This window comes from Triturus cristatus, chromosome 2_1 (assembly GCF_964204655.1).
Source record: "Triturus cristatus chromosome 2_1, aTriCri1.1, whole genome shotgun sequence".
Classification (NCBI taxonomy): Eukaryota; Metazoa; Chordata; class Amphibia; order Caudata; family Salamandridae; genus Triturus; species Triturus cristatus.
In genome coordinates this window covers 874,231,405-874,249,772 of record NC_140581.1, presented here as the reverse complement: position 1 = coordinate 874,249,772, position 18,368 = coordinate 874,231,405, and positions in this window count along the sequence as shown.

The following is an 18,368-nucleotide window of genomic DNA, read 5'->3' as shown; positions in this document are numbered from 1 at the left end:
ATTCTTCCAGATACCAAGCAAAAGGCCCGGCTTCTCTGCCCTCATGCAAGTAATTCATAGCCCTGTCACCATGGAATATTCCTACCCCCTCGCATTCAGTGTAGACACTTAGACGCTTGTACACACACGCACAGTCAGTATAGAATAGATTCTGCCCGAGAGTCCTTCTTTATGGATAACATAGTTCTTTAAACATAGGATGTTAGATATGATTTGGGATTAGGTTGATCTGACCCCCAGACTTTTCGTCTCCACATGTAGAGCTAATGTCAAGTTCCCTTCACCCCCTAGTTACACGTCAATTACACGTCATGCTGCTGCGCGCGCATCTATGTCAAGTATTATCTTATAGATCCACCTATGCATGATATCATAACCAATCATGTGTCTTTTTACTCCTTGTAAACACCCATTTTCGGTTACGCAGGTACCACGTCAAGTTCCTTATCAATTATTACGCCTACTGTATTTGCTTCATTATAACGTATGTACTATAAAAGTTACTTCTTGTCAATAAAGTATGTACTTCACTTCCTGAACCCCGTGGTGATGGAACCTGAAGCATCCGATTATAATCGATTATTGGAATAAAGCCCATTCAGAAACTCTAATATCACGGATTCTGCCTCTCATTTTACTGAGCTATTTTATTATGATTATGTATCAAATTCAGTCCAGGTAAAGGAATTTTTATTTACCACATGATGGCGCCCGAACAGGGACACTTTCTCATCTCACGCGCCGGCGGTGAGTTGTAGGCCCGGTCTCCTGCCACAGCTGGACGGACAATTACGCGTACCAGCAGGATTTCCTGTATCTCCCTCCGGTCAAGCGGGGGCGACTGAGACTACGATCAACACCCAGACGAGGCGGTGAGAAGTAAGAAGTATCCCGACCAGAGCCTAGCTGAGAGAGCAAGATCCGAGGTATATCGAGACCCACCAGTTCGAAGTCTAGCCCAGTTCCCGACGAGTCGAGTCGAGTCCAGTCCGGTTCAAGTTCAAGTTACTGAGGCCTTCCGTTTCCGAAGCTACCCGGTGAGTACCATTTCTGGGGAGGCATTTCTGACGTGCACATAGGTTGTGCCGGTCAAGACGGGTTTGGGTACACAAATCCGGTCTGCACTGTTTTAGCAGTGTATCTGTACTGTTTAGCAGTATATCAAGTATTCCGAAGTATCTAGTAAGTGTCAAGAATTAAGCATGGTGATTTAGTTATGCAGACGATCATCATTGTTGTTTCAGTTAAAGGTTTAATGTTTTAATGTTAAATGTGTTAAACGTCTTGCATATTGTGGTATGAATGGTTGTTCATTAGTGTGCTTTTTGTATTAAGTGTGTTCAAAATTAAGTATCGGATCAGTTGTCAATATGCCGCTCTTTTCGAAATTAAGACAGATCACTACTAGGAAAGGGGTACTTGAAGAAGCCGTCCCTATTCCTCCTAGGGATACTCCAGGGCACTTTATGTATCACAAGCATGGCTTAGATGCCATATTATTTCTTGATTTATGGGTAGATTATACCAAGGGATTGCCGGAAAGTCAGAGGTGGCCCGCAGCGGGAACCTGGGATGCAGAGTGCATCATGAAAGTCGAGGAAGAATTATGGAAAAGAAAAGTCAGACAGTCACAGAAAGATGCTGTTGAGTTATGGCGTAAAGAATCTCATAGACGTACAGAAAAAGCACGTAGACAGGAAGAGAAGAGTAAAGAAAGTTCAAATAAAGTTCAAGAAAATCTATTAATTGAGGAAGGTATCCGAGTGAAATCGGAACAAGTAGATAGACAAAGAAATGCCCTTATGAATGGTATGTATCCTCTTCTAGCCGAAGGATTACCTAAGGCTGCTCCAGAGATGCCAAAAGACTTGCCACCCCCATTATTTCCAATTAAGGTACATCCTAAAGGACATCCCAGAACCGCAGAAGATGTTTTTCTTTCCTCATATCTAGATGACGCAGCTCCCGAGTATGCTAACCCCGCACCACATAGACCGTCTGGCGGGGGGGTTCAACGTCAGGATCAGGTATCTGTCCCTGTGCAACAGCAAGTCCCGACACTAGCTTCGGCAAGCACATCTGTTTCCGCATCTGTCTCCGCAATCGATTCTACAGTGGTGTCCACACCTATAGTTGCTGTGTCACGTTCGACGAATCCTTTCACACCCGACGCCCCAGATGGGGCCACGGGAGGTGCTAGCAATACTTTTACGCCACCTAGAATAAATAAACTTGTTTTTCAAGAGTCAGCGCATTCACGTACACCCAAATTCGTAAGTGAACGTGCGCTTAAGGAACTTCTTATAGATTGTAGATATGACCCGGTGGTCGGTAAAGAGGACGAAATGGTCCTGGCATCATTACGTATCAGACGAGCCGCAGGGTATTTAGCGAAGTTACCAGGAATGACTGCGCATCTAGATAAAATATATCATTTTGTTCAAACAGGGCGAGATCCAGAATGTATTAACAGAGCTATGGAATTCCAGAAAGTAGAGATACAAGGGGAACTGCTAAGTTTCCTCATAAACTGTGTGATCAGAAATCAAGACCGACCGGGGGTAGACCCGGATGCAATGCATATTCTTACAAAATGGAGCCAGAATATATCAGAAGGAAGACACGATAAGCAAAATTGTATAATAGCCATGTGCCGAAAGATCCGTAAAGAAATAGAACGGATACACGAAGAGAGATTACAGACAGACGAGTTCGAACAAAGCGAGGAAGAAGGGTCAGGACCGCCCGCGGGACAGTTGGACACCATAGCCTATGTAGGTAGAGGAAGATCTTGTCATAGGGATCAGACTAGATGTCATATTGACTCAATGCGTCCGATATGTCCAGATAATAACAGGAATTTCCAAATACCTATAATTAATATAAGGTCTAACGAGCATTCGTTCCAAACTGCTGACAAACTACTCCGAGAACGAAGGGGTTATCATTTTCTCGATTCTATGGATGAACAAGATTTAGCCAGGGCAGCTGTCCACTGGGTGGACAGTCCCGGAAAATATAGTGATGCTACAGTAGTACGCACATTTTTGAATCTCACCCCAGATGAACAGAGGTTGGCTGGGATTTATATGATTCAACAACTCATTATACTATATCGGAGTCAGCATTCGGACCCTGGTCCGTTACCTGACATATTGACTGAATTGCTTACAAATAAATGGAGAGGTCCAGGTACTGAATTAATTAAAGAAATTCTAATGTCAAGAAAGCAGTATATTCTTTTTATATGCTCAGAGCATACCTCATTGCCCAGCAAGGAAAGAACAACGTATCACATGGATAGACAGAATCCCTTACGAGAAGTACACCCAATAAAAGGCGAGGGCGACGAGTTTAGGCGCGTATTTGTATATACGCCCATATCAAAAATAGAACTGTTAGAAATGAAGAAAGTGGTACCTAGTCATGACAAAGACCCAGCGGGTTTTCACCGAGAAATTAAAGACATGTTACTCATGGGAGAGTATACCTATCCCGACATTATGACGATATTAAAGGTGTTGATGCCTGCTGGCATTTATGAGAAACTCAAGGAAAAAGAGTGGGAGGTAGGAGACCAAAAGATAGAATGGTCAGTGTTAGAAGCGGAAGAAAAGGCCCGAACTGCAGGAGCAGGACTCGGGGATAAAACTAAAGCACTACCAGGTTTGCTAGTACAGGTACTGCCACGTTTATTAACTACGAAAAAGGAAGATTGGGGTACAATTTCAGCCTGTAAACAGAAGCAAGATGAAGACACTATTGATTACTATGCCCGATTTGAAAAATGTTTTGGTATAAATAGTGGCATAAAAGCAAGTAGCGAATCATACCCGCATCTGTTTGTAACAAAATTAGTAGAAAATGCTCTGTCCCCGGTAAAGAATAGAGTATTAAAATTCGAGAGTACCTGGCAAGGTAACACTCCAACACAAATGTTACAAATGTTACAGTACCATCACAATAGAATTAAAGAGGAACAGGAACATGAACACAGACGCATGAAAGACACAAAAATGAAAATGCTAGTTGCCCAGACAGTACCAGCTGAAGGACATAAAAAGGGTATGACACATTCCGATTCAGCAGGACCGGTAAAAGGGACATGCAATTATTGTAAGAAGCCAGGTCATTACGTACACGATTGTCCAGTTTTAAAACATAATATCGCCATAGGTAAAACACAAGAAAGACCACGGCCACTCAGACAAGATCAGAATGAACAAGGAGCTATGCAGCATGCCCAGGCCATGCCAGCCGCACAACAGCCAATACAGTTTGTGCCAGCTGCACCACCGTTGCCTGCTGCTGCCACACAGACCACAACACGACAAATGTATCAGACTGCACAGTATGAATATCCTGAGTATCAGCGTTACGCATGAACTAGCCCAGAGAGGGAAGTTGACTTACCCCTTATCGAGATTCCTGTAGATCAAGAAGGACCTTATGTACATAGTGAATTATTAGGTCAAGATAGAAAATTCTTACTCGATACAGGGGCAAGTCGAACAACTATAAAACGTAGTGAAGTTCCAGGGGCACCCCTCTCAGGCTCTCAGAATATCTCCCTTGGTTTTTCAGGAAAACCTATTGTTAATGAAGTATCACAGCCTCTTCCACTTACGATAGGACCTTTGACACGAACTACAGATTTATTGCTTACTAAATCATGTCCAGAAAATCTGTTAGGAATTAAAACTCTGAAAGCCCTAGGAGCCATAATATGTTGTTCTCCGGAAGGAGTAAGGTTGTTTTTACGTGATTTTAAAGGTCACTATGTGTCTAGAGACATGGATCCCCGACTACAGACTTTACCTACACATCTATGGGCACAAGGCCCTACTGATGTTGGTTGCATGAATATTACACCATATCGAGTCACACTCAAGGCAGGAGTGGTGCTACCAAGAATGCGACAATACAAGTTACCACCAGATGCTGTAGTGGCTTTACTACAAATCATTGACGAGCTAATTGCCCAAGGAGTAGTTGTAGAAACAGACTCCAATGTATGTAATTCACCGATAATTCCGATTCTTAAACGAACAGATCCTACAGCCCCGCCAGTATATCGATTGGTTATTGATCTGCGCGAGTTAAACAAATGCATTGTGCCACAATTCCCTGTGGTCCCAGATATCTCGTCATTATTGACAGCTATTGATTCCGAAGCAACATTCTTTACTGTAATTGATCTCAAAAATGCCTTTTTCAGCGTCCCAATAGATCCGGAAAGTCAATATTTGTTCGGATTCAGTTTAAATGGGCGCAGTTTTAAATTCTCACGCGCACCTCAAGGATTTACAGAAAGCCCCAGCATCTATAGCCAAGCACTGAAACGAGAACTTGACAGTATCCACATGCCAGTTAACACCGCTCTGCTTCAATACGTCGATGATCTGCTGATCACCGCAAGAAGCGAACCTGAATGTGAAAAAGCATCGCTGACAGTTTTACAATTCCTAGCCGAAAAGGGGCACAAGGTGTCCCCTTCTAAGCTGTAATTCTGTGTCCAGCGAGTTGTTTACCTTGGACACTCGCTGTCCAAGGAGGGAAGGCAGCTTACACCCGACCGCATTCAGTTAATAGCTAACATGCCAATACCCAAGACACAAAAGGAAGTACGAGCTTTCATAGGCCTCACGTCATATTGCAGGCAGTGGATCCCTCAGTACGCATTTCTAGCAAAACCACTCATTCAGTTAACCACACAGGAGGCAGCCACACCGACTGTTCTCCCTTGGACTCAGGAACACACACAAGCTTTTGAAAGCTTAAAGAAAGCTTTATGTCAAGCACCCGTTTTAGCAACGCCATGTTACAGAAAACAGTTTACACTCTTTGTTACAGAACGCGAAGGTACTGCCTTGTCAGTACTCACACAGGAACAAGCAGGAGCACACAAACCATGTGCTTATTTTTCTAGTACATTAGATCCCGTAGCTCAGGCTTTGCCTGCATGCCTGAAATCAGTGGCAGCGACAGCTTTAGCAATCAGACAAAGCGATGCTATAGTGTTAGGACATCCATTGACAGTTCAAGTACCACACGCAGTAGAGGTTCTTGTGAATAGAACGCAAACACAACACTTGACCATAGCCAGACTTACAGGATATGAGCTTACATTGTTTCAGCCACATATAGAAATCAGACGCTGTAACACATTGAATCCTGCCACACTTCTACCTGTAATAGGAACAGACCCACTAGCCCATGACTGTATTGAAGTTATTACGATAACAACGAAACCCAGACAAGACTTAACCGATGTCCCATTATCAGACCCAGACCTGACATTGTATGTAGATGGTTCATGCATGAGAACAAGTACAGGAGAGTTAGTGGCTGCTTACGCAGTCACAACAGATACTGAAGTCATTGAAACTAATCGTATAAATACTTTGTCAGCTCAAGCCGCAGAGCTCATCGCTCTGACACAAGCCTGTATTCAAGCCACGAATAAAAAAGTCAACATATACACTGACTCACGTTATGCATTCGGAGTTGTACACGACTTCGGCGTGCTGTGGCGAGAGAGAGGTTATTTAACTTCCCACGGTGCCCACATTCAGCACGGACCCCTCATTCATGCCTTATTAGATGCAATACATCTACCCACTGCAATATCAATCATGAAATGTAAAGCTCATACGAAGGTTACTGATATCATTTCTCAAGGCAATGATCTAGCCGACAGAACAGCTAAACAGACTGCTCAAACTCAAATCCCCGACGTGACAAAGACAATAGTCCCGACACATTGCATGACAGTTAAAGATCCTACTCTTGACGTAATTGACATACAGACACATGCTACACCAGATGAAATAAAGAAATGGACTGAATTAGGGGGGATCCAAACGGACCAAGGATGGATGATGAAGGAAAAGTCTGTATGGTTCCTTCCTGACTCAATGGTCCAAGTTATAATCAACACTATACATAGTCCAGCGCCTCTAGGAGAAAAAGCTATGCTAGACAGCATTCAACACATTTGGTTCAATAAACATTTACGAGCAGCAGCAAAACAAAAGGTCCGTACCTGTATGATCTGTTGTCAGTTTAACCCAGGAAAAAGCGTTCCCGTAGAACAGGGTGGATTTCATACTCCTAACCATCCTTTTGAAGTACTCCAGATGGACTATATCCAGATGGAACGATGTCGAGGATTCAAATATGTTCTTGTAGTTGTCTGCGCTCTGTCCCGTTGGACAGAGGCATACCCGGTTTCAGATTACACTGCCCCGACTACTGCCAAACAGTTGGTTCGAGAATTCTTCCCACGGTACGGTTTACCACGTGCTGTTTACTCAGATAACGGCCAGCCGTTCTCATCCGAATTAATGAGACACGTTTCACTTCTGTTAGGATATCAGTGGAAATTCCACTGTGTCCGACACCCCGAGGCAGCAGGCCTCGTAGAAAGACATAACCAGATCCTGAAAATCAGAATGTCCAAAATATGCAGAGAAAAAGGTGTCGACTGGGTAGTAGCGCTACCCGTTGCACTCTTTTACATGAGAATGGTAGCACACTCTCGAACAGGGCTATCCCCGTATGAGGTGATCTTCGGCAGACCACCGAATATGTGGGGGACGCCTATACCTCGCAAAATAACTGATGTTGACTGTAATATGCTGACAGATTACTTGGCTTCCTTGATGTCTGCACTACAATCTTGTCGTTCACAGGTAGCTGCAGCCTTTCCCGACAACACCGAGGTGAAACCCCATGACGTTGTTCCGGGTGATTTGGTGTTTGTGAGGAATTTCGACCGAAAGACCCAGCTGGAGCCCAGGTGGAAAGCACCCAAGTTGGTCCTGTTGACCACGAGGACAGCCGTGAAGATCGAGGGCCGCAAGGGCTGGATTCATTCAAGCCACGTCAAGAAATTTCATGGACTATCCTCGGATATAGACATTGTGCCCTGCACTCCCTCACAGACTGATTCAGAACTTCCCTTTGTTGAACCAAATGACTCTAAGAACTACAAACTAAAGCTTAGGCCCAAACAGTCGAGCAATTTGATTGTTTAAGTCCTCTCCAAGGTGAAGCGGTTGAATTGTCTCTGACATGTATCCCTTGGACCTGAGTAGAGAAAATACCCGGAAAATGTTGAAACGACAGGCGTATTGTAAATCACTGCGTAGCTACTGTATGGGGACATTATTAATTCTGTTTTTATTGAGTCTTTTAATAATTATTACGAGTATGTTGTTGCACATATATTACCCTATTTCTAGACATGTTTATAATGTTACTACTGAACATTCTTTTAGTGACTTACCTCCGCATGAATTATCTTATAGACTTGCGCTGCGCAATAACACATTCATTAGTATGTTACATCATTCCCATCAGACTAGTAATGCCACCAATTGTTGGGTGTGTGGCCGACTCCCTCCCTATCAGAATTATGAAGGAGTCCTGCCTTTCTTTCCACATCCATTCACACATAATGGCTCCTGTGGAGCATGGTTTAGTTTAATCAATTCCATAGACTCAGACACAGCAGTTTACCAAGATCATTGGATATGGGGAAACCTGAACCTGGTCTTACTCAAGGTCTGCTACCCTGACAAGGAGGGTCGCCCCAAAAGAACAGGAACCGATCTAGAAAATGAAGTATATGGATTAGGTAATTTTACACCTAATCTCATGATTCTAAATGTCGTATCCGAAGTTGAACTAGTCTTGCCCACCATGTCAGTATTCCCAGCGAAGGGTGAATTGTGTGTAAGAAAGGTTGGTTCCATACCTATGGGCCATAGAAAATGCAATACTATAGTAGAATTCCGTGATCAAGGCAAATCTTCATTTAGAGCTTCTCGCCACTCCTACTTCATATGTGGTCAGACTGCATATATGCGTCTACCTCCAGATTGGGATGGTACCTGCTACATTGCATTCCTTTTGCCACCTGTTTTTCTAGCTCCTCCTGATTACCACAGAAATATTCATTTAGTACACAACAGAAAGCGGAGAGATCTCCCCATTGTCGATTACACTGAAACGGCATGGGACAAGTATGTAGATTTTAATAAAGGCATCTTTCCCTATATAGGTACTGTTACTAATAGTAAGCTGATACGTAGATTAACCAGAGACCCTTGAAGCAGTAGTGAATGAGACTATTTCCGCCTTAGGCAATTTAACAGAAGAGCAGTCTGCTATGCGGATTGTTGTGCTTCAAAATCGTCTTGTCCTTGACGTCATCCTGGCTGATAGGGGCGGAGCTTGTAGGGTCATCGGATCAAGTTGCTGCGTATTCATACCAGAAAATTCGCCATCTGTATATAAAGCCATCACTCGCCTTCATAAGATTGTAAACCAGATACACCAGAACCCAGGCACTTGGACTTGGTCCAGTTGGTTTTGGAGTGTGATATCAGCCTGGGGATGGAGAGTTTTATCCTTCCTAGGTATTGGCTTTCTCATACTATTCAGTTGCTGTCTATGTCTACAATGTGGACCAGCGATTTGTGGTCTGTGTGCCACATCGTGTATTCCACCACCAAGATTTCATTCGAGATCCCGGAAAAAGAAAGAAGAACAAATGATGCTATGTGAACAGATCGATGGATTGATGAAGATCGATATCTCTTGAAGGGCAAGTAGGGGGACAAGGAGGGAATGTGGAAATGTGGATTTTCCTGGTCAGTTATGTCCCCTATCTTGGACCCCAACGGTTCTATGTGCATGTCACAAGTACATGTATGTTCCCTCCAGTTCCAGTTATGAAGACGCAAATACATGTGCGTCCACCGTCAACATGTCCTCTGTCAGATCCGCCATGAATATGCCGGATATTCCATTCCTAAATATGAAAGGCCACCGGCTTTATATGGTTCACTTATGCCATTTTACAGTCCAGGCAAGTAGGCCCTGATTCTGTCATCAAACTCCTTTTGCCTTCTGCCTCTGAAAGCTCCAGTCTGAGCCTGCATCTGTGACCATGAACTCTGTCTCATTCTCTGCGCGGCTCACGAAGCCTGACATCAGCCTATTCTCTGCCAAGAGCTGTATTTCACCTTCGAATTATCTGCTTCCCCCTCAGCCGATGCATTCCTGCCTAGTAGCTTAAGTAAACATTCTTCCAGATACCAAGCAAAAGGCCCGGCTTCTCTGCCCTCATGCAAGTAATTCATAGCCCTGTCACCATGGAATATTCCTACCCCCTCGCATTCAGTGTAGACACTTAGACGCTTGTACACACACGCACAGTCAGTATAGAATAGATTCTGCCCGAGAGTCCTTCTTTATGGATAACATAGTTCTTTAAACATAGGATGTTAGATATGATTTGGGATTAGGTTGATCTGACCCCCAGACTTTTCGTCTCCACATGTAGAGCTAATGTCAAGTTCCCTTCACCCCCTAGTTACACGTCAATTACACGTCATGCTGCTGCGCGCGCATCTATGTCAAGTATTATCTTATAGATCCACCTATGCATGATATCATAACCAATCATGTGTCTTTTTACTCCTTGTAAACACCCATTTTCGGTTACGCAGGTACCACGTCAAGTTCCTTATCAATTATTACGCCTACTGTATTTGCTTCATTATAACGTATGTACTATAAAAGTTACTTCTTGTCAATAAAGTATGTACTTCACTTCCTGAACCCCGTGGTGATGGAACCTGAAGCATCCGATTATAATCGATTATTGGAATAAAGCCCATTCAGAAACTCTAATATCACGGATTCTGCCTCTCATTTTACTGAGCTATTTTATTATGATTATGTATCAAATTCAGTCCAGGTAAAGGAATTTTTATTTACCACACCCCCCTGATGGCCTCAACCCTGTGGAAGACGACGGCATGTAACTGTGCAGGCAAGCTAGGGGACACGCATCCCACTGTGTCCCCCATCCAGCTGAGACTTATTGACTGCCCTATGGGCTTTGTGAATATTTAACTGCCTGCAATCCACGGACACTGTGATCATGCTGAATAAAGCTTTATTTTTTTTTTCATTCTGACACTACTGCTATTCTGGTATTGGTGTTGGTGGGGCTGCTACATGGTTTTGGGTGGTGTTTATGTGTTGGGTGTGTGGGAAATGTAGTAGTCGGCTGCTCATTGGGGGGACCCTGGGATCTGTGTGCCATCACAAGGTGTTAGCTAACTTTCTTTGTTCATGTAAGCAGTTACTGCATGGTGCAATTGTCCCAGGGTGTATTCCTCCCTCTGTGTACCCTGATATCTTCCCTGCAGGGTGTTCCCAATGTTTAGCGCAGAGCTGTGTCTACATGAGCTGTGTGTGTGACGGAGCCCTTCTATTTTGGCCATGCATGCAGGGCCATGTCTCCACCTGCAACATTCGTGGCATCCTTGGTGATCACTGTACTTGTGTGTGGAGTCTGTTGACATGAGTTCATGGGGACATGTTCCGTGGTAGGCAGTATGCATGTGGGTACTTCCAGCCTCACACACATGTGTTGCACACCTCCTGTCTCTGGGCACTGCTGGGAGTGATAGGCACCCACCCCTCCTGTCTCTGGGCACTGCTGGGAGTGATAGGCACCCACCCCTCCTGTCTCTGGGCACTGCTGGGAGGACTCTGCACCCACCCCTCCTGTCTCAGGGCACTGCTGGGAGGACTCTGCACCCACCCCTCCTGTCTCTGGGCACTGCTGGGAGTGTTAGGCACCCACCCCTCCTGTCTCAGGGCACTGCTGGGAGGACTCTGCACCCACCCCTCCTGTCTCAGGGCACTGCTGGGAGTGTTAGGCACCCAGCCCTCCTGTCTCAGGGCACTGCTGGGAGTGTTAGGCACCCACCCCTCCTGTCTCAGGGCACTGCTGGGAGGACTCTGCACCCACCCCTCCTGTCTCTGGGCACTGCTGGGAGTGTTAGGCACCCACCCCTCCTGTCTCAGGGCACTGCTGGGAGGACTCCGCACCCACCCCTCCTGTCTCAGGGCACTGCTGGGAGGACTCTGCACACACACCTCCTATTTCTGGATATGTACGCTTTGGAACATACACGGTGGGGGTACGCTCCATGCATACGAGGGTGATGGTACGGGTCATACTTACACTGTTGGGGTGGGTGTATGCTACGCATATACGCGGTTGGGGTGGGGGTACGCTCCATGCATACGCGGGTCAGGGTACGGGTCGTACTTACACTGTTGGGGTGGGGGTACGCTCCATGCATACGAGGGTGAGTGTACAGGTCGTACTTACACTGTTGGGGTGGGGGTACGGTACGTACATACGCGGTTGGGGTGGGGGTACGCTCCATGCATACGCGGGTGAGGGTACGGGTCGTACTTACACTGTTGGGGTGGGGGTACGCTCCATGCATACGCGGGTGAGGGTACGGGTCGTACTTACACTGTTGGGGTGGGGGTACGCTCCATGCATACGCGGGTGAGGGTACGGGTCGTACTTACACTGTTGGGGTGGGGGTACGCTCCATGCATACGCGGGTGAGGGTACGGGTCGTACTTACACTGTTGGGGTGGGGGTACGCTCCATGCATACGCGGGTGAGGGTACGGGTCGTACTTACACTGTTGGGGTGGGGGTACGCTCCATGCATACGCGGGTGAGGGTACGGGTCGTACATACGCGGTTGGGGTGGGGGTACGCTCCATGCATACACGGGTGAGGGTACGGGTCGTACTTACACTGTTGGGGTGGGGGTACGGTACGTACATACGCGGTTGGGGTGGGGGTACGCTCCATGCATACGCGGGTGAGGGTACGGGTCGTACTTACACTGTTGGGGTGGGGGTACGCTCCATGCATACGCGGGTGAGGGTACGGGTCGTACTTACACTGTTGGGGTGGGGGTACGCTCCATGCATACGCGGGTGAGGGTACGGGTCGTACTTACACTGTTGGGGTGGGGGTACGCTCCATGCATACGCAGGTGAGTGTACGGGTCGTACATACGCGGTTGGGGTGGGGGTACGCTCCATGCATACACGGGTGAGGGTACGGGTCGTACTTACACTGTTGGGGTGGGGGTACGCTCCATGCATACGAGGGTGAGGGTACGGGTCGTACTTACACTGTTGGGGTGGGGGTACGGTACGTACATACGCGGTTGGGGTGGGGGTACGCTACATGCATACGCGGGTGAGGGTACGGGTCGTACTTACACTGTTGGGGTGGGGGTACGCTCCATGCATACGAGGGTGAGGGAACGGGTCGTACTTCCACTGGTGGGGTGGGTGTACGTTCCATGCATAGGGGGGGTGGGGGTAGGGTCCGTACATCTCTATCCCCACGCTATGTGATGCTTGTGCGGGCCGTACCCAGGCCTTTGCCACGTGGGTACGATCCGTCCCGCCATTGTTGGGGTGACGTGGGTGTGGGCGTGGTACGTCTCGTACCCACGCTCTTGAGGCGTGGGTACGGGACGTACCGGTCTGGTTGTGTTGCCGGTTCGCGTGGTGACGGACTTCCGTTGTGGCGGTCGCTGGCTTAGCTGGACACGCCCCCACCCCCTCGTAGTGACCAGGTCATGGGTGTCAGGTATGTCCTGGGCATGTGTGGTGTGTGACTTTGGTGGGGGTTTTGTGGCCTGCTTTGGTCCTGCCACCCCCACCCCCCCCCTTTCCCCCTCCCTTAGTTGTTCTGACCTTCTGCGGCGTCTGCGTCGGAACCTGTAGAGGAGGTGGACTGCTATGAGGGCCGGGATGACCCGTAGGTTCGGGTCCATGTCTGTCCGTCGCGTACGGGTCCTCCTTGTTCGCGTCGTCCTGTGTGTCCGTCGCGTACTGGTGGTCCTTGTTCGCGTCATCCTGATTTCCCGGCAGTTTTTGGCAGCCGGAAAATATTCACCGTGCGGGATGACGTCGGTGCGAATCGTGATTCCTGGTTCGTGAATGGCAGGCTGCGAGCGTCCCGACGTCAGGTCGGCCCTTTCCCGGATCGCATTGGTAGGTTTATTTTGTTCGGTCGGGCTTTTTTACGAATCGTTCGGAAATGGTGTTCCGTGGGAATCGTAATTCCTTGTTTGTAAATTTTGACGACCGGGTACGCGTCGGACGGAGATTTTGCTCCGCCCGACGGTTCGTACCCGGTTTTTACCGGATCGTGATCGGCACCATTGTCTGTACAAACCAAATACAGGCATGGCCACCTACATCCGTCCATTCACGTCACAACAAATTCTTGGAAAACCAGACCCTTAAGCCTTTAGTAATTTCCCTCAGCTTGAATATTGATTTCGCCAAGAACTCATTAAGTATGCATGAACATCTATTGCTTAGGGGTTCATTCATGACGTTCCTCTGCCCGACTTTTATGTCAATGCTGGCATTCCTAGACACCTTCAAGGTATAAATATACCAGCACTTGGCCTGGCAAATTGTGGTTCTCATAGGATTCGATCCGACCCAGACTACGCGGTTCACCACGGCAAGTTCGGAAGGAGATCGAGTTCCAGCCTGATGCACTGACCTGACTCTGCCATCCTCCTCGTAGAAAATCCAGCTCCGGTGCTCTCTGACTTCCCTTGTGGGGGGTTAGACTATCGAGTCCAGAAAAGAGATTCCAACCTCTCTCATTCTAAGGTATGGAGCTGACTAGAACTTAGAGAAACTTTTGGCACCTCTTGGCCAAACTAAAATATAGCTAGCTATACTTTAGAAACGACACCTACTTCAAAACTCGTACTGCACTTAGGTTAGGTACACTGGGGTAGAACAATTTAGAATCATCAGATGAGTATCACATTTTAGCTTATGGTATTTATGTATGTATTTTGATTAATATGTCATAGCTACAAACCATGCTATTGCAGTATTATTTTATCTTACTGCTAACCTTGTACATATTGTACTTCGCAGTCTCTTATGATTGTAGCAATTCATATCTCTTGCATGAGAAATAAGACTGTTCAATAAACCTTTTTATTGAAACGCGTGTCTCTGTATTTCTGTGCAACTCTGTATAAACGAAGCATGCACGATTGACTGGGGTGAAACTGTTATCTATTGATTCCACGATTCTGAGACTGTTCCGATTCTAAAGGGAAACAAAGTTGTCATGTTTATGTGGTTGTCAGAGACTAATCCCTTCTTGTATATTCGAGAAGTTTTTAGTGACCTCTGAGTTAGCTGGCCCACACAAGTAATTAAGTTTAATATACTTGGTATATGTCAAATCTATAGTGTATGTTATTCCGATGCGCACAGCCTATCAGGCATATAGGAACTACACTACAAGACAGTCCTCAGACTGCACTAAAACAAGACAGTCTGAAGACTGCACTAGACAGTCCGGAGACTCTACCAAGACAAGGTAGTCCGAAGACTGCACCAGACAGTCTGGAGACTGTACCAAGACAAAGCAGTCTGAAGACTGCACCAGAAAGTCCGGAGACTGTACCAAGACAAAGAGACAGGCTCTAGCCCCAGGCCTTTTCAAGAGTAAACCGAATTCATTAAGTGGCCTGCAGAGCGTTCACAAACACTCTGTGTCTCAAGGGTCCACAGACCCACCAAGTTCAAGCAAACCAAAAATAAACCTCGGACCATATTCAATATTATCCAAGATGGCGCCATGATTACCAAGAGAAAACAAACTCACCTTGTGCACACAGGTTGAGCCAAGTTATTCTCCACCACCGAGTCTTCGGACTAACCAGTCGGACCCAAGGGTTTTGCCTTTTCAGGACCCCAGCCGGGATGACCGCTGGGCGATGTACCGCCCGATCAGACAGGCGGGGCAGCTGCGAGAACTAAGCTCGGTCGTGTGGGGATCCCCGATCCGCCTATCCGACCAGACGCAGCCCCGACCTCCACACCCGATTCTGGGCAAGGTGGGTCAGCCTGATGGAGTCCCTGTTCGGGCGCCAACTGAAGGAAGTGACCCGAAATGGGTCGCCCGGGTCACTCGTGACCACCTCTAGGCCTTCCCAAAAATGAAGAGTCGGGATGACAGTGGAGAATACAATCTAACACCTTCATTAGTAAATACACTGCAGCAGAGTCCAGTCTGACCAGCCTCCTGTGATGGCTAACACAGACTAAGCTTTTCTAACACCCCCAAGTCCTGCCCCTGGTCGAAAAATACAACTTGGGCAAACACTGAACAAAGGGAGGCACAGAAGGATGAGCTAAGAGTCTGAGACCGGGCACACACTATCTCTCTGGCGAGGTCATACAGTCTGTACTTGCAGCTGGAATAGTAGGAGCAACCTCTATCTCAGGGAAAGGTATGCGTTAACAAGCAACGTTCTCATGCTTCAGTGAGGCCTAACCTTGGAGATGCAAATTCATCCCAGCAACTTTCTGCTGAGACAAGCAACATGAGACAGTGGCTTAGTTTCAATCATAGAGCAAAATGGTGGCTGCATGAGAGAAAATGGCGGCACAGGTGCCAACCTCAACTCACACAGTATTTGCAGGGATTGGTTACATATGTATACAATAAAAATTATTATGAAATAACTACATAAATACTAACATAATACAATTTAAAGCATGAGTGATGTGACCGCAACACATTTCAATTCTAACACTAATGTCCCATTGGTGGCTGTCTATACTTTATTCAGGTTGGATTTTGATTGTTGTTTATATCTCTTCAGCTGGTTAACATTGCATTCTGATGTCAATTGTATCCCCGTCACCTCCTGCATGCTTAAAGTTTATAGCTTAAGAGGCGAGATAATGTCATATTGTGGAGATTTGGACAATCTCTCTGTTTATCAATAACTTTGCCCAAGAGCAGTGGGAGCGCCTATGTTTGGACAAAATATCCAGTTAGAAATATTAAAACTCAGAAATATCTGAAAAAAGTTTGAGCCAAAAATATCATGGTATTAGAATATCATTGTCAAGAATATTGTTATTTTTTAATAAATATAATTGTCAATGATATTGTTGCTTTTAATATCATTTTAGTAATAAAGATGTAAAAAAGTACTGTTTTATTATTTTAATGTGTTTTACTTAATATATAATGTGTTTGTATTGGTAAAATGATTACTTTTTTATAATATAGTTTGTAGTTGTTAGTTATTTAGCATCTTCTTTTAATTGTTAGTTATTTATAGTGTTGTAGTGAGTTGTTGGGTTTGTAGGAGAACAGGGTGGGATACTATTTAAATTAAAAATCTTTATATTTTAATATTTGTTTTCTATTCTTAATTTTCAATTGATCATTAATTAAGTATTTTTTATGTTCCATTTGGAATTTAGAATTTGTTTTTATTTAAGTTATTATTAATAGTAAGATATATTTTGGTAGTGGTTTGTAGGGGTATAGGATGAGAGGTTGAGTAATCAAATTTTTTGTTATTTTGTTTTTAATTGATAATTATTGAATTGATAATTATATTAATAGTTTAAAACTGATTTATCTAAGTTATATTTCAGTTGTGGATTGTTGGGTTTTTAGGGGAATAGGACGGGAGGTGAAATACAATTCAGTGTTATTTAATATAATGCTAAATGTTATATTATTTAATTACGAATTATGCAAATTACTTAGTTCCTTAATGATTGTGTAATTGTGCTGTTTTATTTATTTTCATATGTATTTTAGTTTTTATTTGTTTATTACACATGTATTGTTTCCTGCTGATATCTGTTTTAGGTGAATTGGTTCAGAAGAAAACAAATATGTAATATTAATAATAAATTATATTTTAATATAGTTTATTAATTGGTAATATATTTTCCATATATTTTATATGTATTATTTAGTTAAAATGTTTAATATAGTGCTAGGTGAATGTAAAAATGTGTTTATGATAAGATATCTCTTATCTAAAATGTATTTGTTTTTTATGTATTGAAATTAATAAATAATTTAGCTTTTTTCTTAGTAGGTATGGAAGTTGATATTAATATATATAATTTTATTTTGTTCCTTAGTTTCATTTTTTTATGTGTATATTACAATTTTGTTAATTTTTCTTTGAAACCGATATATATATATCTATGTAGTGTGATTTAATATTGTTTTATGTTGTGTTCAAACATTCTTAAACATTTTAAATAAATTGATAGGAATATTCACATATTTAATGCTTTTGAAGTCGAAAACACTTTCCTCACTCTTGTTTAGACAGCAGTGGGTATAGTAAACCTAACCCATCTGAAGTCCAATGCTTTCTCTACTGTTTACAGTGGAGTGAAAATAGTAAACCTAACCTCACCAAAGTCCAACACTTACCATACTGTTGCTTGGACTAGAGTGGGAATAGTAAATGTAAACCCTCCGAATGCCAACACTTTCCCTACTATTACTTAAACTGGAGTGGGAACGAAATGCTTATTTTTCTGGGGTCCAACAGTTGACTTAATATTGGGGTAATAGAATTTGTATATTTTTTTATTTCTTTATTTTTCATATATAATATTGTCTGTTTCTATGGTACTAAAATA